This window comes from Rhinolophus hipposideros (genome assembly GCF_964194185.1).
Source record: "Rhinolophus hipposideros genome assembly, chromosome: 4".
Taxonomy (NCBI): domain Eukaryota; kingdom Metazoa; phylum Chordata; class Mammalia; order Chiroptera; family Rhinolophidae; genus Rhinolophus; species Rhinolophus hipposideros.
The window spans coordinates 4,291,831-4,305,102 of record NC_138050.1 but is presented as its reverse complement, the minus strand read 5'-3'; the positions used below and the strand labels follow the sequence as shown (position 1 = coordinate 4,305,102).

Here is a 13,272-nt window from a genome sequence, read left to right as displayed (position 1 = left end):
TCCCCGCCGCCGCCCGCCCGCCCGCCCGCCTTCCCGCCGCCTTCCGCCCGCGCTGGCCGTGGGCCGGGCGGCGAGCCCGCGGCGTCACCCCCCGCAGGGAGCGCGAGGGAACGTGCGACTGCGAGAAACTTTGGCGCGAGGGACGCGGGCCCGCCCCCGCCGTCGCCCGCGCGCCCCGCTGCGCCCGCGGGTCCGGGAGGGCGCCCGGCTGCGCTGGTCCCGGGCTCCCCGCGGGGCCGAGACGGGCCGCGTGGCGCCCGCGCCCCACTGCGGGCTCCGCGCGGGGAGGGCGGAGCGGCGGCCGGAGCCCGGCGTGCGCGGCCCTGCGGGAGCCCCGCTTCCCCGGGCCGGGCTCGGGGCCCTGCCCTGCCCTGCCGCCCCCGCGTTCTCCTTCCGTTCTCATCGGAGCGTCGCTCCCGTCTCTCAGGAAATGTGATAAAAGTTTTTTAAATCGTTGTAATTAACTTTCGCACGGGATTTGTTCAAGTTAGAAAGCTCAGGTCCGAGTGCCTCCCTTTTCGGTGCCCTCAGGCTTCCTGCCGTCCCACCTGGACCCGCGCGTTTCCCGCCCGAGGCAGGCGCGTCAGGTTTTCGGGGGCGGCAGGACGGTGCGGCTTCGGGACACGCGTGCCGTGCTCGCGCGTCCTGCGTGGGGCCGCCGGGACCTGGGCTGCCCGTTTGCGTTTGGATTGCAGCTCGCCTAACAAGGACCTCGTTTGCGAGCCCCTGGTGTTCCTATAGGTGCTCAAGGGTGGGAAAATCAAGTGAGATTAATTGGTGATTAATTGTTCAGACGCATGATTAAGGAAGCAGCAATGTAATTAAAAGTGTGCGGGCGTCTGGGGCAGAGAAGGCTGTAAGGGACGGTGGGGAGCCACCGAATTTGGCGGGGATCTGTCTTACTGGGGGGAAGTGCCCTGCTTGGGGGCAGTCCTGGGAGAAGGGGTGGGGTGGGGGCCATGGACTAGGTGACCCTACCTGCGTCTGTTGGCTTGTGCCTGGAAGTTTTGTACCTCCCCAAACCCGGTGGCTGGTGGCTGAAATTGGCATTCTATTTATAGCCCTGCACTTTATAATGCTGTCCTGGGGATGCAATGTTTGTACATAATGTAGTCAACATATGGGCTGAAAGGCCCGTTTGTATATTGCTCTGTGTACCTGTCTTTTACCGCCCTTGAGGGAATATCTGCATTGTCCAAACTTGGTAATATATTAAAGGGACACTCAGAATGAACTAAAATGTCAACACATTTTTAGAGATGTCGCTCAGCATTGTGAAGTCAGATAAGCACAATAAAATAAGACATAAAACCTATGAAAAGTTCCCTGAGATATGTGACTTCATGAAATGGCTTTCGTGGGTTAGTACAGGTAGGAAGTTGTATTCTTCAAGGTTTGAAATACATCATGAGTTCATTTTATTGAACTCTGCTTTCATATGGGGGCGGAGCACCAGGATGTAAAAAGGTGGGGTACCCACTCTACAAATCTTGAAATCAAGATTCTTGGAATCTAGCTGAAACATGGAATATGATAGGAGTTCTGAGGCATGTGGACACTCCTGATAGTTTAAATATACCTTAAATATTCCCTTATAAGTTTAGTTGGCCTGGCTGTGGGTATTTTATTGTACCCATACAAACTATAGCGTATTCAGTAGAGAAAAGTCAATATAGAAAATTTATTTTAAAGCCATATGATTAAGCAGATAAAATTCACTGCAATCTCAGTTCTAAAGTCCGGTGCCAGTTCTAGAGTCAGAAGATGTATTCACGCTTCTAGGCCAGCCACTGTGCGGTTTCTAGTTGTTTCTCATATAAAATGAGAGGCATAGACTAGATCAAATATTGGAATTTAGCCATTGCTTAGTTTTAACTACTGATTCTATTGTAGCAGAGACTGCTATCTGCCTACACGATAACCCTTAGTTCCTTCTTTTCCTGACTAGAAAGCCTCTTAGATAATCAGGACTGTTACTGACTGAAATTGGTACATTGAAGTCTTAAGTCTCCAATATGACAGTATTTGGAGATGGGCCTGTAGGCAGGTAATTAAGGTTACAAGGTTGTAAGGGTGGGGCCCTAATCCATTAGGACTCCTGTCCTTATAGGAAGAGACCCCAGGGGTGCATGTAGGCAGACCACAGGCCATGTGAGGCACAGTGAGCGTGTTGTCACCGCAGCCAAGCAGAGGTCTCAGCAGAGGCCTTTGTTGGCACCTTGATCTTGGACTTCCAGCCTCTAGAACTGAGAGATACATTTCTGTTGTTTACACCGTCCAGTCTATGATTTCTGTTACGGCCGCTCTAGCAGACTAATAATAGAGGGGCTGAGTGGAAGGGTGGAGGAATGGTAGTGGTGGTGGCAGTGTGTCCAGTGACAAAACATTTCTTAGTGTCCCTTGCAAGACAGTGAGCTCTCCGTAGAGATTTTGGGGGGGTCTTCTTAAAGCTTCTTAAAGGTGGCTGACCCAAATAGGCTGCAGACCTTTGTTTGGCCTTCATTTCATCCTTCTTTCCATCGCCAATTATGCAGATCTGATGGCTGTAGCCATGGTGGCCATCTTGTGACCATGAGGTGACTTTGAAGACGGAGGCCAGCAGAAAGGATAGCAACCACCAGTGGGTCGGTGCCGGGTGGATAGGAGAACTCCGCTAGCCCAGGACCGCCTATTTCCAGACGTGTATTGCCGAATTAGAAATTAACCTATGCCTTGTTTAAGTCAGTTGTTTGGGTTTTCTATTAACATAGCCAAACCTAATCCTACTTGATACATTTGTGAAGTTTATTTGAACCAATGGTGAAATAACAGATACTAACTTTTACTTATCCCCGCTTTTGCTGTGTATGGGTCAAAGTTGTATGCCGTAGCACCCGCCAAAATGAAGGACAGTTTTCATTCTGAGCCAGCTCTTGCTCAGATGTGTTTTGCTGTAATGAACCAGACATTTCAGGATACCAAGAGTCAGGCCTAACTCCAGGTTTTTTGGTGTTTTTTAAATTTTTGATTTTTAGACCCTCCTTTTACTGCTTAGACAGTACTCATATTACTGGCATAGATTTTAACCATCTGGGTGGACTCTTTGCCATCCAGGACCCCCAGGTTGGCTTGGCTCCCTTGGTCATGGACTTGACCCAAGGGGGTTTGCCAAGCCAGTGGTCCATACCCTGTTTCAGAGCTCTGTTCGCCAAGCCACTCCCAAAGAAACCCTACTCAGTGTAGGTGCTGATTTGAACTACTAGTAAAGGTTAACAGTTTAAAAATGCTTAAAAGTTTCTTTCATTTATTTAAAAAGTGTTGACTATCTGCTGTGTGTCAGGCATTGGGATATTGCAGGAAGAGACTGATCTGGTTCCCCTCCAGCCTGTGGAGCTTGCCATCGGGAAGGGAAGGTGACAGTAAGCACACAGGACACCGGAAACTATATGCAGCTGTGCTGGTGCTGTGGCAAGAGTGCACGGTACTGTGAGAGAGAACGCGCGACAGGGAGATGTGTGGCTTTGGCCTGGAGTCTGGAGCAGCGGTTCTTAACAGGCGGCGATCTTGCCCTCTGGGGAATGTTTGTCCTTGTCTAGAGACATTTTGGGTGTCATAGCAGGTGGTTTGGCAGGGGTAGTGCTGAACATTCTGCAATGCAGGTTACCCCTTCCTTCCAAGAATCAATGACCTGGTCCAAAGTGTCTCATGTGCCACTGAGAAACCTTGGATTGGGAAAGCTTCCTAGAGGAAGTGACATCAAAGATCAGACCTGGAGGGGAAACAGAAGTCAGTTAAGTGCCTTGTGGGGGCGTGGGGAGGGGAAGCTTGGTGCTGGAGGAGTGGAGTGAGTAGGGACAGGACTGGAGAGATTGAGAGGGGGCTGTCAGGACCAGTAGGGAACCCGTGATGCAGGGTCCTGGAGACCAGGGTGAGGGTTTTGACTTTGTTCTTAGAGCAGAGGGAAGCTGTTGAAGGACTCTTATAGGAAAGTGACACGATTTGGCTTCCCTTGTAAGAAGCTCGCTCTGGCTGCCCTAGTAGAATTAGAAGATTAGAGGGGGCCAGTGTGGAGGCTGCTAGAGTCACTAAGTGAGAGACGATGAAGAGTCTCTGACATGGTGGCTGATTGGTACAATGGTACAGGGGCACCCACCTAGAGAAAGGGTGGGATCAAGGAGGAGTCAGAGGCTTCTGTCCTGAGCTGTGGTGCACCCTGTTGCTGTTTACTGGTATAGGCACTAATGGGGAAAAACAGGATGTAAACCAGAAATAAAATGTATTAGAGTTAAATATATATAACGTAAAATTTATCACTGTGATCATTTTTAAGTGGCTAGTTCTGTGGCATGAAGCACCCAGATGTTTTTCTAAAATGTACTTTAATTTTACAGGGGAGGTGAGGATGATGAGCTCAATTTGGACAAGTTAAGATGGGGGCGCATGTCAGGTGTCCAGGTGCCATACCAGGTGGGCAGTGAGACCTGTGGGTCTCGAGCTCAGAGAAGAGGTCAGCTTGAGAGAGACTTGGGGACATTTTGAGTAGGTGTTTTTCCTTTAGAGAGCCTTGATAGAATAAAGTCATTTAAGTCTTTATTCAAAATGTATGTGTCACAAAGATTTGGTAGAGGTTGGGGAAGAAAATCTTTAACTGTACGATATAAAGCTGCAGGTTTAGGGAAAAAATGCGTGAAAGTATATCAAATAAGATCTGAATGTATCTCAAATGGTAGCAATGCCGTTTTCTCCTTGGGCTGTGACTGATTTTCTCTCCTAAAAGAATATTTTATGATCTGTAAAGGTGATATGTTTTCGTTTACATCATTGCTTCCTGTGAGAAGCTCAAGGTTCTTTATACATCACGCTGAATTTATCTTCTCCAGGTCCTTGAGGGTAGAGATGCAGGAGCTTGCTTGTTGTTTATGAGATGCAGGGAGGAAAGGAAGGTAATAAACGGCTACAGCTACGTCTGTTGTGACAGTAGCCCCATTCAGTTCCCTTGAGGGCCTGTCCTTCTGTGCCTGCCAGTGTGCTTTGGCCTTTGCATATGTGGGCATCACCTCAGTGTCTTCAAGAGGCCCCTGGAAGGTCCCCCCTTTAAAATGCAGATTCCTGGATTCCAGCTCTAGATTTTTCTGATTCGGAAGGTCCCAGATAAGGCCTGTTGGTTTGCATTTGTAATCAGGCCCGGGTGAATTGTGTGTGTCGGCAGGCCACCCAGGCCCCTGTATAAACCAGGACTATTACTGGATGACTTTCATGCACATCTGTAGAATGGAAAGAAAAGATTGCCGGTGGCTTTGTCTAGAAAATGATGTTAGGGCTGTTCTGGAGAGAGCAGAGTGTGGAATTGAGGCCTCGTGGTCAGCCGTCAGCTGTTTTTTCTCCTTGGGAAAGGAAGCAGGAACCCCAGAATTCAAACGAAGGAGTCTTCCTCTGGTTTCAGCATCATCTGACAGGTTTTCATATGCTGCCAGAGAGGGACTGTGTGTGGGGCATGGGTCTCAGAAACTGGGCAGCGGGTTGTGAGAGCAAAGGTTTTTGGACAGTAAAGTTCCTACAGGCGTTAGAATGTGGCAGACTGGGCGCCACGGACCCAGCAGCACTGGCAGGGGTGCATTTCAGACCCACGTTTTGTATTTCACAAATAAGACACCTGAAAGTGAAGCATACATTTTATTTCTCCAAGTTAGCCTGACAGCTAACGGTGCAGTGGTACTCCTGCAACGCGAAGGAACTGACAAGTTGCTGAATTCCTCGTTTCCATGTTTGCGCTCCAGGACCTATGCGGTGTGTTCCGGAGGAGGCTGTGTCCCGGGGCTCTGTGTCCCGTACCTGTGACTCAGTGTGTGGGACATGCTTACCAGGGTGCTGTTTTGAACCTTTGCCCCCAAACTCTGAGTTGTAAGTTTCTTCTTTTCATAGCCTGAGGGGTATGGGGTTCTCACATCACTTGTTTAAATGAGATATGACTCAAAGAAGCAAATGATCTTTTCCTTCCTAAAATATATGGTTATTTTGGTTATGTGCTATTTGTATCCCCTCCCCCCTCCAATTTACTGTCCCTGTAAATATATAAACATGGCACATACAATATATTGGTCCTGGCAAACTTGGTTACCAAGTGAAGACGTATCTTATGCCAAACTCCAATTCCCATTGACTTCTTTGATAAAACAGGAGATATGTTTCAGATGGAGCAAGGTCACGTCTGGGTAGGTAGTAGGTTCAAACCAGGAGGCACGTTACATGTGTATGCTCACTGCCCTACTTGCGTGGGAGGCCAGGCCTCCTTTCATTCCTTCTCTCAGCCAGCGGAATCACGTTGTAAGTGTGGCAGAACCTATGGAGCGGGGATGGGGGTCCCTCATTTAACCAGCTCTCTAACTGCCCTGGTAGCAGAATTGTGATGGCATTTTCCCTGGTGCAGCATGTCCCCTTCCTAAGAGATTGCTGTTGGCACATGAGTGAAAGGCTCTGTGGCGTTTCCTGTAGGCCAGACCCTGTCTCAGCCTGCACATGTATTGCCTTATTTGATTCCTGTTTGATTCCCCCCATTACAGGGAGAGAGGCGGAGGTTCCTGAAGGCCAAGTCACTGGCCCCACATTGCTTAGCCCCTAAGCAGCTGGGCCTGCACTGCCTCCCTCCCACATGGTGTGAGTCTGTACTCTGAGCTGTGAGCTCGTCAGACAGGCCTGGGGCCCAGTCACTGTGGTGTGGTGTCTTCCCACTGCACTGTGAGCTTTAGGAGAGTGTTCCCTAAAGCAGTACCCCGCTGCAGACCAGGCTGCTGCTGGATATTTCACACGAATGTCCTGAAGCATCTCAAGGTGTTGGAAACCAAACTGAGTTTTCCCACACACCTGCTCATCCGGCTTTATTCTCTACTTTGTGATGGCAGCCCACCTGAACCCGGAACCATGGAACCACCTGCACCGCTCTCACTCACGAACCATCTGGCCTCTCCCTTCCCCGCCCCGCAGATGTCTCAAAGCCCGTCCATTCTGCCTCTAGTATCTATAAGACAAGCTCCTGCTCAGGACCCTGCTGTGCCCAGGCAGGGCCTCACTTTAATTGCTTCCCATATCTCTCATTGCCTGGCTCCGAACTCCCTGAGCTTCCTACATGGCTTGTTTGTGCCTTTTTCTGTCCCCGCACACTCCACCCTACTTGCTGTCTCTAGAAACCTCTATAAAGCACACATTCAACATGGCACTCCCCTTCTTAAATGCTGTAAAAAGCTTTCACGGCACTCAGAATAAAACCATCTCCCTAACACCAAACCCTTTCGTGACATGGCCCCTGCCAACTCTAGCCTCATGTCTACCTCCAGTACTCCTCCCTCAGGTGCACAGGCCCCAGTCACTCCCCTTCCGCAGGTGAGCAGGCCCTAGTCACTCCAGCCTCAAGTGCTCAAGCCCCAGTCACTCCTCCCTCAGGTGCTCAAGCCCCAGTCACTCCCCTCCCTCAGGTGCTCAATCCCCAGTCACTCCCCTCCCTCAGGTGCTCACGCCCCAGTCACTCCTCCCTCAGGTGCTCAAGCCCCAGTCACTCCTCCCTCAGGTGCTCAATCCCCAGTCACTCCTCCCTCAGGTGCTCAATCCCCAGTCACTCCCCTCCCTCAAGTGCTCACTCCCCAGTCACTCCCCTCCCTCAGGTGCTCAAGCCCCAGTCACTCCCCTCCCTCAGGTGCTCAAGCCCCAGTCACTCCTCCCTCAGGTGCTCAAGCCCCAGTCACTCCCCTCCCTCAGGTGCTCAAGCCCCAGTCACTCCTCCCTCAGGTGCTCAATCCCCAGTCACTCCTCCCTCAGGTGCTCAATCCCCAGTCACTCCCCTCCCTCAGGTGCTCAAGCCCCAGTCACTCCTCCCTCAGGTGCTCACGCCCCAGTCACTCCCCTCCCTCAGGTGCTCAAGCCCCAGTCACTCCTCCCTCAGGTGCTCAATCCCCAGTCACTCCTCCCTCAGGTGCTCAATCCCCAGTCACTCCCCTCCCTCAGGTGCTCACGCCCCAGTCACTCCTCCCTCAGGTGCTCAAGCCCCAGTCACTCCTCCCTCAGGTGCTCAATCCCCAGTCACTCCCCTCCCTCAGGTGCTCACGCCCCAGTCACTCCCCTCTCTCAGGTGCTCAAGCCCCAGTCACTCCTCCCTCAGGTGCTCAATCCCCAGTCACTCCCCTCCCTCAGGTGCTCAAGCCCCAGTCACTCCCCTCCCTCAGGTGCTCAAGCCCCAGTCACTCCTCCCTCAGGTGCTCAATCCCCAGTCACTCCCCTCCCTCAGGTGCTCACGCCCCAGTCACTCCCCTCCCTCAGGTGCTCAAGGCCCAGTCACTCCATTCCCTCAAGTGCTCAAGCCCCAGTCACTCCCCTCCCTCAGGTGCTCACGCCCCAGTCACTCCTCCCTCAGGTGCTCAATCCCCAGTCACTCCCCTCCCTCAGGTGCTCAAGCCCCAGTCACTCCCCTCCCTCAGGTGCTCACGCCCCAGTCACTCCTCCCTCAGGTGCTCAATCCCCAGTCACTCCCCTCCCTCAGGTGCTCAATCCCCAGTCACTCCATTCCCTCAGGTGCTCAATCCTCAGTCACTCCTCCCTCAGGTGCTCAAGCCCCAGTCACTCCCCTCCCTCAGATGCTCAATCCCCAGTCACTCCATTCCCTCAGGTGCTCAATCCTCAGTCACTCCTCCCTCAGGTGCTCAAGCCCCAGTCACTCCCCGCCCTCAGGTGGCCTTATTCAGGGCACATTGGACGTCTGTGGTGTTGGCATGCAGAAGTCTGGGCATAAGCCAGTTTCCCGGCCTCCTTGGTCTTGTACTTGGAGTCTCTGCTGCCTGGAATTGACTTCTTGCAGCTTCCTGCTGCCCTGTCTGGAAGCCTCCCCTTCCCTCTCATGCCCTACCTGGGTGAGGTGCACTGTGCCCTCCCCAGGGGCTCCCTTAGTGACTGGCGTCAGGACTCACATCAGAGCAGGCACGTCTAAGCTGGGTGCTGACTGGGGGACTTGTGTGGGACATCCCGGGGGAGCAGCTCATCCAGTCCGTTCCTGGCTCCCAGCACCATGCGGGGTTCAGGTGCACAGGGCCCCTCAGAGTTTCTGTTGAACAAGTGAAACTGAATTCATAATGAAATGAGAATCGCTGCTGACCTCGAGAGCACTTAGGGAGTGCCAGGCTTTGTCCAGGGTCAGCACACATGCTAAGCCATTCCATCCTCAGCCAAGGACTGTGCTGTTCTGTCCCCAGCGCAGGGCAGGTTACAGGGCCCCCCATCCTGTTGCCGGGGCGATGGAGCTGCTCTCCAGCGTGCTCTCCCCTTGGGGCTGGTGGGTGTGAGGACAGGCTCCCTCAGTCCTTGTTTGTGCTCCCCCGCCCATGGATTGTCTGCAAAGCAGGTACCTGGAACCAAACCAATGGCCTGGGCCGTGCATCCTGGAGCGGAAGGCCCCCTCCAGAGGGCCTGGAATGACACCTGGGACACTCCAGGGAGCCCATCCATGGGTGGAGTTGTGCTGGGTGACATGTTTTATAAGTAGGTCACAGGAAAGGAAGTCAAGTCCCAAAGGCTCCTCCCTCCCACTGTGTGTCAGAGGAAAGAGTATGTGGCCCTGAGCCCTGGGGGGCACCAACTGCCACATCTGGGGGTGCGCTGTGAGCCTGTCCTGATGGCAGAGCTGGGCATGGGGTTTTGTCCCCCCCCCTCCCCCCCCCCGCCCCCGCGGGTCGTGGGTCGGGCACACCAGCAAGGCTGCAGCCATCTAAGGTCTTGTCCTACCCGCCCAGCCCTGCAATACCCCTTATGCTTATCTCACTAACCTTGCGACACCCATAAGGTCTTGGTGGTTTTCTTACTTTTTTTTGTGTGTGTGTTTCATGTGGTTTGTGTGATAAGACATGACTGGGAGAGTTTGGGAGGACAGATTAGGGAACAGGAAGAGGATAGAGCGAGGAGTTCTGAGGCGCAGGCCTCTCCTGCGTGGGCATGGGGTCCTGAGACTCCCCTGGGACCAAAGGCGGGTGATGGGTGACTGGGGTACATGCAGTGAACTGAGTCCTATCCTGCACGCTGGGCCAGGCGAACCTATAAACCCTGGTCCCAGGTCCCTGGTCAAGTCCGGACTGATTTCTCAGGATGGGTTTGCTGACACATTAGTTGGCTTACATTATTTTACGTTGTCATGAAAAAGGTCTTACTTCTATTGCCTGCCCTAGTTCCCTGTTGCAAGTCACAGGAATTCATGTCGAAAATAGAACAGGGAAAATTACTTTTAAACAGTAGTTTGGTGTGTACCTTGCAGTATTTCTCCTGCTGCACATTGAGGCTGAGCTTTTGAGAATATTTTTCCCCACGGAGTCTGGAAATCCCTGGGAAGACAAACTTCCTATCTGGAGCCCCAGGGGTCCCCTCCATTTGCTGGAATGGGGGCACTTTCCTCCCCCGTACCCTCACCGCAGGCAGGGTTGTTACACTGCCACCCTGTGCTCTCCTCTTAGAATTTTCAGAGGTTGACGGGTCATTTATTACCTCCCGTGCTACTTTTTCTCACTTCCCTCCTCTATTTGCACTGTTTCCCCTTCATTTCCTCCAACTGTAGATTTCGTTGGTAGGAATTCTGCATATGATTCATCATCTTAAGATAGGGTTTATGAGTGGTATAGTGTGTTCTGTGTCTTCAAAATGCATTTGGTTCCTTGATGCATTCTTTTGTTTTATTTAGATTATGGAAATAGGAAGATAAAACCAACTAGTATTTTTTTTTCATAGTCATCCAATGAGGTGATCTTGCCGTATGACTTGGTTTTACGCCTGAAAGCAACTCTGATGCATTTCTTATGATATTGCTTTAGATATTGTAAAATTTATTTTTGGCAGGGGAGAAGGAGTTCTTAATTTCACAGCAGAGTAATGGGGAGGAATGACAGTTTTTCTTTTTTAAGGATATGTAACTGTAGGCCTGTGCCTTTTTGGAGAGACGGCAATGTAGTTTGCCCTCTCCTCAGTTAAGCTGTGTCTGGATAAAGGCACAGGGGCCTGAGTGTGACAAGCTGGGTATATGGGAGTCACTTGGTTTATTGGGAGCGTCTTCCCTCTAATTCCTATTTTAAACAGTAACATGGCCAAATAATATTAGCTGCTTATTTATGAAAGGGACGCGTTAGTCGTTTTCAGAAGTACTACCCAGTAAAGACGCTTTATCTTCAGTGTATTTCTCAGGGGCCGGGGCTTCTGTTTTGACATACATTTCTTTTTCAGTTAGCCACCCAGCCTTGCAAAAAAGTGACAGAAGACTACCTGCTGGTTGTCAGATGACGAGTCACTGAACACGTTAAATAGAGAAGGTTCTTTTTCTGAACGGGAGAGTGAGCTCCAACCCAGAGAGCTCTGACTGTCCGTGCTTGGTGTTAGAACTGACGGGCTTGGTGGAGGGGGACTTGGGCATCTAAGTCGGGCATTAAACAGACCACAGTTTTTAGAGCCCTCATGTTGTCAGATGTGCCGTTTTCTGGGATCCTGTGGTGCTGAATGACGTTAACATGTTGTGCCCTCCCTGTATGATGTGTGTTGGTTCTATTTGTAATATCTTCTTCACGGTTGTAAATGTGCATACTAAGTCGGAGGTAAATAAAATAAAAAAAAAATGACCCCAAATTAAGTACCCAGAAGCAGAATTTAAATGGCTAAATGGTGTTTGATGTTAAATCTCTCATTTCTTCTTAGAACCTAATGAGTGATTTGGGCTTTGTGTTTGCTCTGTGTGTGTGTGTGTGTGTGTGTGTGTGTGTGTGTGTGTGTAAAAAGTGAGAACTTAGGTCAGATCCTAGTAAATAGAAATGAAGGTGGGGGCACTTCATTCTTATGGGTTGACGCTGCCTAGTGTAAGGAGTAGACAGCCCTTCAATGATGCGACCCATCATGAAGACTTGCATTCATTCATTCATTCACTCTGTAAATATTTATTCACCTTCCTCTGTGTGCTGGCTTTGTTCAAGTTTCCGTGGCAAACAGTAAATAAAACCACATTCCTTCCTTCATGGAGCTTACAATAAACTAATACATAAGACAAGCAGTAAACAAATAATATATGTTATGTCAGTGGTAGCACATGCTCTGTAGAAAAGCCCAGCGGGGGTGGGGTGAGGAGGGGGTCGAGTGGGGGATTTACTGTTTAGATGAGGTGGCCTCGGGGAGGCCTCCTGTAATACCTGCTGTATCTAAATTCCGCCCCTAGAGGTTCATTTGGCTTCTAATTCAATTTCATTCTGCCTTTTGAAATGTCATCCTGGAAATGGAAATGATTAAACCGCCTTAGTCATTGTCTTCTTAGTGTGAATATGTTTTAGATTATTTCCCTTGAGCAGATGTTAGTGGAGACAGAATGGGAGGCAGTGGAGGCTGGGATGGGCCGGTGGCATCCCCTTGGGATGGTCGCTCCTGCTGCTGTCACCCAGGCACTGCCGGTGCTCGCGATTGCTCCGTGGAATTGCCTATCCCACACTCAGTACATGCTTGCCCGACGGCATGGCCTGTTTTTCCTGGGAATGCTAATTGGGGAAAGCAAACTCTGAAATGCTTTTGAGAAATGCACTGTACAATTAAGGTATTAAGCTTTGTCTGGTTCACCTTCCTGACTGGTTTCTCATTTTGCTTTATATTTTCAAAGTGTTATTATCTTATTATTTTTTAAATGTGGAGTCTAGATGTGTCCCTAGGGATGTATCTGTTTATTTAGGGGCTCCAACTCAGAGTATTAGATCATTCTGAATGGAGAGTGAATTTAATTCCTCTCACGCTCCTGGCCCCATGGCTTCAGAAGGGTTCGCTACTCTCTGCATGCAGGTAGCAATGTGTACGCCACACTTTTAACCCACAACCCCAACACGGAAAGCTTGCTGTAGGTTCAGCTCTGTGGCTCCAGGCTCTCACAGTGATTTGTGGGCGTGGGGTTGTGTATCTTCCCTCCAGGTTCTGAGGAATTCCCCTTTGCTTAATTAAGAAGTAACCAAATAAATAAATAAATAAATAAACAAACAACCTGAGATGTCCCAAATTAAATTACAGCCTCTGGAGAGTGAGAGAGACAAGAATAGTTAATTAATTAATAGCTGGGGGCCAACTAACAGTAGACTGCTCACAATTCCTGGATGTCTTGTTGGAGCTTTGAGTCACCTTCCAGGTATCTATTAGAGACCTCCAGAGGCCACCACATTCCGCTTGTACATGAACTTGCAGGGCCGTTGCCTGTACCCAGTCAAAAGTAGTAAACACAGAGGTGCCAAAAAAATGTATACACATTTTAAGGAAGGA

The 13,272-nt window shown here is 50.5% G+C and overlaps 1 protein-coding gene across 2 annotated transcripts in view; it reads left to right on the top strand.

Annotated features, from left to right (window-relative positions):
- Window positions 1–13,272, top strand: part of B3GLCT (beta 3-glucosyltransferase) — a 92,763-nt gene that overhangs the window by 330 nt on the left and 79,161 nt on the right. The gene's annotated exons all lie outside the window — the stretch shown is intronic.